At 39.8% G+C, this 8,421-nt stretch overlaps 1 long non-coding RNA gene across 1 annotated transcript; it reads right to left on the bottom strand.

Moving 5' to 3' along the window:
- Positions 1-97: 97 nt before the first annotated feature.
- On the bottom strand, positions 98-3,244 carry LOC126815509 (uncharacterized). The gene is made up of 4 exons (XR_007677952.1): positions 3,079-3,244; positions 2,663-2,805; positions 679-764; positions 98-250 (listed from the first exon to the last, which is right to left on the bottom strand). It is a non-coding gene; the product is annotated as an uncharacterized LOC126815509 (long non-coding RNA).
- Between the last annotated feature and the right edge of the window lie 5,177 nt (positions 3,245-8,421).

The following is an 8,421-nucleotide window of genomic DNA, read 5'->3' as shown; positions in this document are numbered from 1 at the left end:
AATTTCACTCAAATCCTAATTAGTTTACTCCTATAATATAATATGAGGATACAGACCCCGATGATCACCACCTACCTCTGGTAATTTAACAGGCAGCGTTGTTGGAGCTGGAGCTTGTGAAGTCAAATCAGTTAAACCAGAAACAGCAGGGGTTGAAGTTTCAATAGTGAATGGCTTAGACGAATTATCCATAACAACATCAGACAGCACGTTAATCCAAAAGGTCTTTTGTTTAAATACAAATGTTGCCCTTTGCAAAAATAAATAAATAAATAAATAAATAAATAAATAAATAATAATATGGCTGAATGAATTTAGTTTACATGTATATCAGTCTATTTTTCTTGGGAGTTGGGTGACCGAATGGGTAGCGCGTGTGCTTTGGATCATAAGGTCTGTCATTGAGGCAAGTGGCGTTGTTTCGATTCCGCACTTGTACGTAACAAGGAGTATGGTCGCCTGTCCATCCTCGTTTCCTCCCACTGCCAAAGACCCCTTATTATTGAAATAAAATTGAACCATATGTTAGTCCCGAAATGACCCAGTTTTTGCCGAATGGACGTTGAAAACTATACTGTCGCTGTATCAGAAAAGTTCTCCTATCTAGTATTGAGAATTAAAGAAACGGAGTATTGTTGACCAAATTCAATTCATTAAGCTCAAAAATTAAAATTATACCTGAATTGGATATGCCCAGCGGGTGACGGCGGTGGGTTCCATTTAAGCACTACAGGTAACCGCAGTTTGCCGTTCTTATGTGTTAACTGAATATAAGTGATAGTTCATAATTAAAATAAACAAGCCAACGGCGAGGCTTATGTCCCCCGCCAAACTGAAAAAGGAATTAGATGACATACATTTTTTAATTGCATCGAACTTAATCACGGTATTGATGTACTGAAACTATGCTCCGAGTTGTCATAAAAATATACACCCAGTTTTACCACTCTCACCCAATTGAAATCAAAGTTATCATGTCCCAAAACATCCACGCACATGCATAAAATGTTCATAATTAAACTTAGTCAAGGTACTGATCGATGAAACTATAGGAAATGTGCATTATCGAATTTCGTCAAAGTATTGATATATATACGCCAAATGGACACAAATGGGTCGCAACGCATATCATAATATATTATGAATGTATATAGACTGATTTACATTCAATCGTTTCTGGTTCTACCGTAATGTCTAATCAATTATGTTCGGCGAAATACGCGAAGGGTCCAAATTGAATAGCATTCTTTGGCGTCTGGTTATTCCAGTCTACTCCGGTATTATTTTCCCGTGGGGGATGTTTAGCCTTGTTCACCGAGTCGCTTCTTTACAAATGGCGGTCGAAAGATTCCTGGTACGCAATTCGTGTGCCAATTTTAAAATTATCATTTTGTGTTAAACTAGCTATGTCTCTAACTCAATATCATCAAAAATCTTCGACATTGAAAACACGAATTATTTGTCAATTCAAATCAACATTGGTCTTGTGATCTTACAGGGAAAAGATGGGCTTCTGATATTCAATATTCAAGACAAAATAAATATTTTACCATTGGTACACGAATCGTGTACCATAATGCGTTTCAGCGTCATTTGGAACAAGGGACTCAAAGAACATTGCTAGACATATTCCACAAGTCACGTCAAATGGTGACGCTATATTCTTATCTGGAGAGCATGCGCAATAAATACCATCGGTGTACATTGCTAGACATATTCCACAAGTCACGTCAAATGGTGACGCTATATTCTTATCTGGAGAACATGCGCAATAAAAACCAGACGCTAAAGATTGCCATTCACATGAGACTTCTGGCGTATTTCGCCGAACATAACTGATTAGAAATTACAGTAAAAACAGAAACGATTGAATGTAAATCAGTTTATATACATTCATATTACATTATTATATGCGTTGCGACCCATTTTTGTCAATTTCTAGGTCCGAAATAATAGCGATTTAGCTCCTTTAAATATTGGATATCAGAAGCTCATCTTTTCACGCGGTAAGATAACAACATCAGTGTTAATTTAAATTGACCAATAGGTCCCATTGGCAATGTCAAAGACTGTGGATGATATTGATTTAGCGACTTGCCTCCTTTAATTAGAAGAAAGGTTATCGTGTCCCGAAAGCATCTACCAATCAAACTGCGTATTTCTGCTTAGCCTTAGCAGAACATGTCCATCATCGAAGGCATTCACCTAATAAACACCTACACCAAGTTCAAAAATTCTAGCTCAATTAGAAGCAGAGTTATTGTGTTCTAAAACGCGTGACCGACAAACAGACAGACGGGGGACAAACGGGTCGCATTAACAATATTTGATTAGCCTCCATCAGTTCAACCTAAACTATTTTTCTTCGACTTCAACGAATTGCTGCCGATGCTGAAACAATAGTCTCGAATAATTGGGACATTACTAAAACACGTGGTAATAATTAGGAAACTATGGTTAGATATCGCAATTGGTGGAATGTCCTGTCGGACTTTGATAATGGTAATCTCTCTCTCTCTCTCTCTCTCAATGTCCTGTCGGACTTTGATAATGGCAATCTCACTCTATCTATCGCTCTCTCTCCCCCCTCTCTCTCTCTCTCTTAGAGATGAAACACTACCAATTTATCTGACCGGCGCTGTTATTTATAAATACCACTTACGGCATGTGTATTACAGACTTGTTGGGTATTGATTATTGGATCAAACTTTCCAATAAGTTCATCTGTATTTTTGCTTGGATCTGCCCTTCTTGCTTCTAGAAGAAAGCCGGTTATGTTCAATCCTGATTTTGACTCCAGTTTTACTGAAATAATAGAACTTTTAAAAATAAATAATTGACTTAAATATAATGACCAAAATCTATATAAGGAGAAAGATGTCTATAGTGTGTGGACAAGAAGAATCATGCTAGGAAACCAATTGGTCTGATGACCTAGAGCTATACTCAGTCCGCTCTTGTTTATTTTAATTCACTCAAGGCATCATATTAAGAAGAATGGAATATAATTTTAAACATTGTGCATTTTATCCAAAATATACCATTCTTCTCTCTTTTTGAAGCAAACTACATAATTACCTTCAACGGGAGTTCCCGGTTCATAATGATCAGCCGTTAATGTAACAGCATATGGTGACGGCGTGGTTTGTGGATGTGCAACGTGACCAGACGACGGATCCATTGAGTCACACGATTCGTCAGGGGCCCCGTCACTGTAGGCATCTGTTCTAATAATACCTACCAAAAATACTGCTAAATACAAACAATTCCACATGTTGGCTTACCTGAAAACAAAACACTAATCTGATTAAAACACAACCTTTTTCGTTTCGTTTTTTATTGGTCAACATTTCGTTTTACTTGTCTTTACTACAAGAAGCTTTAAAACTTCTTGCTTTACATATTCATGAAGCAATGACCTGAGAAATCCCTCTCTGGCCATTGCTGGATTAGCTTCTGATTTTTGCGCTTTTGAGGGAGTGTGTCTATTCTTACCGTTCAATCAAATCAACCCCCAAGCACAGCAACATGACAGCCCTTCGTTTAATCAGGGGTCTTCCCTAAAACTTTGGAAAGTGATTTAAGGTATTAAACACGGCGAAAGTGTTGTTCGTCTCAAAACAGTATTGTTTACATTATATCCGTGTTGACAGCCTCATTTGTCATGACAATTAGTTTTTCTGCAATATTCTGCTATGCACTGGTTAATTGGGCATAGTAAAATCGTGAGTCATGACGTAACGTTATGTAAACTTGGTCCAATTTGGACCGCATCTTTACAAAACTTCCAACGTCATGAGTCAAAAACCAGTCACAACACGGCCTTAAGACGGCCATAGTCATTAGATCTTTACTAGTTTAAGGTCACACAATTACCGTTGCTAAATTCAGTGTGATTCATTCAAAAGACAATACCCACCTAGTTCCAAAACTGGTTGGGAACACTTTTGGCGATTTTTAGACAAGGAGTAAGTTATGATTCATTAATAACAGACCGACTATCATAATGATGGAAGTCACAACGCCTGGACTAACATGTGAGGGCCTTGAAACATTGTATTGGTTCTGATATTGCTACGATTTGGGGGGGTTTTAGAATGAAAACTGTTGCCTGGCTAATGTTAAATTATGAATTTTTAACAGTAACAGAAATTGTTGACTCCTATTATAAGCCTACCCTTACATGTTCTGTTGCCTACCCTTTTGACGATCATGACTCCATGTGGAAATATCGGAACAAAAACAATTTGAAGTAGATATCGTCTTTCGTATGAAGCATACTTTATATTTAAAGTAAACATATAAACTAAAATAAAGTATGCTTCAGTTGGGGCCTCCGCTACAACCCAAGATATATCCTTCCTTTAATTTAGGAGGGCGCAAGATCCAACACTGGGGAAAGTACCAAAATTTGTCGACCGGAATTTTGTCGACCGGCCTTAGGTGGGATGGTCGCCAGGAAACAACGTAAGGTGAGGTCGGGGGCTTCCTCCGGGCATCGATCCCGGTTACCATATAAGCGAAATAATATTGAGCGCATAAAACATTTTAATGTCCGAGGTAAAAACGTTTCCACCGAGGTGATAAGTTATCATCACCTAGGTGAAAACGTTATCGCCGAGGTGATACGAGGGGTGATTGATAAGTAGCGAGTCTAACACAGAAAGAAACAAGAAATTCAAATCAAATGCATTTATTTTTCAACATAGTCCCCCTTCAATGTAACACACTTCTGTTATCGGTGTTGCAGAGCCTTTATTCCAGTTCTGTAGAAGTCTTTGTCTTGGGTGTGTAGAAAATCATCCACAGCGGCAATGACGTCATCGTCAGACGGGAAATACCTACCGGAAAGACATTTCTTCAGAGCAGGAAATAGATAGAAGTGTGAGGGAGCTAAATCAGGAGAGTAGGGTGGATGCTGAAGAAGTTGAAAACCACAGTCATGGATTGCTGACATGACAACAGCTGATTTGTGCACTGGCGCATTGTCCTGGTGGAAAATCATTCCTTTGGTCAGCTTTCCTCGTCTTTTGGTTTTAATTTCTTGCCTCAACTGTCTTATAAGTGCTGCATAGTATCTACCGTTAATTGTTTGACCCCTTTGGAGGTAATCCACCATGAGAACACCCTCAGAATCCCAGAATACTGAGGCCATCACTTTCCTGCAGATGAAACAGTCTTTGCCTTCTTTGGGGTGGGCGACGTCACATGTTTCCACTGTTTTGACTGTTCTTTTGTTTCTGGCTGAAAGTGGTGGACCCAAGTTTCATCCATAGTAACAATTTGTTTTAGGAAGCGGTCAGGATAGGTTTCAAATAAGGCTAGATTCTCTTCTGACATGATGTGTCTTGAACGCTTTTGATCAGGCGTCAAAAGCTTTGGCACTCATCGTGCTGAAACCTTTGTCATTTCCAAAGTTTCAGTGATAATACCAACTACCCCAGCTATGAATCGTCCAGTAACTCGCCGGTCATTCATTATCAGATCATGGATTTTTTGTACCATTTCAGGTGTTGACACAGTTTTTGGTCGACCAGGGCGTGGTTAATCTTCAATGCTGTCTCTGCCACGCTTGAAATCAGCTGACGACCTTTTAATTGTGGCATATGAAGGAGTATTATCTCCCAATGTCTCAACCATATCATCATGTATGGCTTTCGGTGTTAGACCCTTTTTGTGCAGATACTTAATCACAGCTCTCGCCTCGATATGGTCCATTTTCTGATAACAACAGACCCTACTTGATTGTTATGACCTGTCACAACCAAACAGTTTAACCGAATGTGATGAAAGTTTGTGACAGAGCCCGAGGAACATAATAGTGCACGTGCAAAACGTGGTTATCATTATCATTTTCCAATCAGGCTCACTACTTATCAATCACCCCTCGTAGGTTATCACCTAGGTGAAAACGTTTCCACCGAGGTGAAAAGGTTTTCACCTAGGTAAAAACGTTTCCACCGAGGTGATAAAAACGTTTCCACCAAGGTGAAAACGTTTCCACTGAGGTGAAAAGGTTATTGCCGAGGTGATAAGTTATCTCCTAGGTGAAAACGTTTCCACCGAGGTGAAAACGTTTTCACCTAGGTGAGAACTAAAAAAACAAACCTAAAACTAAAAAACAAAACCCAAAACTAAAAAATATTTATAAGTCGTATATGGGCCACCGTAATTATCTGAATTTTTAAAGATATAATTTAAGATATTATGTGTGGATTTTCAACTCTCGTCTTTATTTTGCTCACTTGTTAAAATGTATATTAAATATTTAAAATAAAGTAAATTTCGACAAGTAGTCAGCGTCTGCTCAAGGTGTTGATTATCTATGTTTCTCAGTTAAACATCATTTCGTGTTCGAATAAGAACGCATTTTACGCGTTCTACTTGCTCATAGTACAATTCTTGTGTATATTTTTGAATGATCGTGGTTCAATAAATGAAAACAGGAATCTTGTTGATGGTTAATATTTCTATATGATCCTGTAAACATATCTTATTTATTTTGCTTCTTATTGTGAACAATATTCAAATGGGAACACATCAATAACAACACATTTGTACACTTATGGATGTTTAATCTGTAATCAACGGTACAAAGTCAGAGGGGTCAAAACCAAAAGTACGACACAGATGTCAGTAGCGCGTGTGTCCTCCGCGGGCTCTTACGCACGCTGTGCAGCGACGTCGCATGGAATTTACCAATGTTTGAAAGAAGGCCTGGGGCAAATTGTTCCATTCTTGGACAAGAGCAGCTTCTAAAGCAGCAATGGTGTGCATCTGTGGTCTCCGATACAGACGGCGTCCAATCTCATCCCAGACATGTTCTATCGATGACATGTCCGGAGACATGGCTGGCCAGTCCAAGACATTGATGTTGTTAGCAGCCAGGTAGTCCATACTAAAACAGGCGGTATGCGGACTTGCATTATCCTGTTGGGAATGCTGAAGTTGTGGGTGCGCTCGAAACATCGGAACAACAATTGATTGCAAGATATCAACACGGTAGGCTACGCAACCCCTGCAAATGTGTAGGGCGGTCCGGTGATGAAATGTGAAGCCTCTCCACACCATTACACTTCCCCCACCCCATCGATTCGTTTCGAAGACGCAGCAGTCTGCAAGACGTTCCCCAAGACGTCTCCACACACGTTGACGGCCATCAGCGTGATAAAGATGAAAGCGACTCTCATCACTGAAGAGCACACTTTGCCAGTCTACTCTTCTCCATGTCTGGTGTCCTTGAGCCCATATCAAACGCCGCTGACGGTGATGATCCCTGAGGATAGCTCCAACATAAGGTCGTCGTGCACGGAGTCCTACTTCTCTTAGACGACGTCTTACTGTGTTGGCACTTACTGGTCCTTGTCTTCCGACGACTGCTGCACCTGTTCGAGTCGCTGGGCGGAATCTGTCACGCAGATGAGTGACCCGGATGTAGCGGTCTTGAGCCTGGGTTGTAACGCGTTGTGGACCAGGACGTTGACGGTCACGTGTTGATCCAGTAACTCGAACACGTTCCACCAACCTTACAATAGTGGACTGATGACAATTGAAGTGTCTGACAATAGCACGTGTAGACATGCCAGCCCTGGACATTCCCATGTCTTCATTCCGTTGATTTTCAGTAAGTCTCGGCATCTCTAGCTCGATTCCTTCACACGTCCAACAACAAATTACGACAGATTGACGTTTCACAGTTCATGTACTACACATTAAGTTGAAAACATGCTTTTAAAGGGCTCATACACAATGCTGCACGTGAATATCGGGGTTTTCATGTGCATCTCGCGCAATTTTTTTTGTGCACACGGGCCGATATTTTTTTGCGTTTGGGAGCATTGTGTGAAACAATAGTTCATAGTATTGCATAATATTATACATACAAAACCACCTAGTAATAAAATATTTGGGAAAAAAAGTGATGCGTTTTCCATGGCGCTCAGTATATATTCTATAAGATCCATTAAAATATAGTTCACTGAATTAAGTATAATGCACCAATAATATACTGTGGCAGAGGTACTGGATTCTAAATTGGCCCCTGAAGGATCGTTGTATTGTCATTGACAGGCGCGGATCCAGGGGGGGGGGCGCACGCCAACCCCTATTTTTTGCGGTGGCGAACAATTTTTTGCCCCATATATTTTCGCGGGAAAGGAATTAACAGTCAGTTTAGGTTGAAAATCGTAATTTACTCCAAAACGAGCCGGTTGGTGGCTTGGTTGATTGCCCTTGGTTGAATAGTTTTGCGTAAAAAATAATTAAATAATAGTCTGAAAATGAATTTATTTCAACGCTGTTGCCAAATTAAATGATCTTTATATGCATTCGGAAAACTTATTGTAAAATGCTTATTACACTTACCAGTTTTGTTATCTCGTACAACTATACGACACTTGTAGGTTAGTAACGTGAAGGTAA

Source organism: Patella vulgata, chromosome 3 (assembly GCF_932274485.2).
Source record: "Patella vulgata chromosome 3, xgPatVulg1.2, whole genome shotgun sequence".
In the NCBI taxonomy this organism is placed as follows: domain Eukaryota; kingdom Metazoa; phylum Mollusca; class Gastropoda; family Patellidae; genus Patella; species Patella vulgata.
This window is presented reverse-complemented; position numbering and strand designations above follow the sequence as displayed.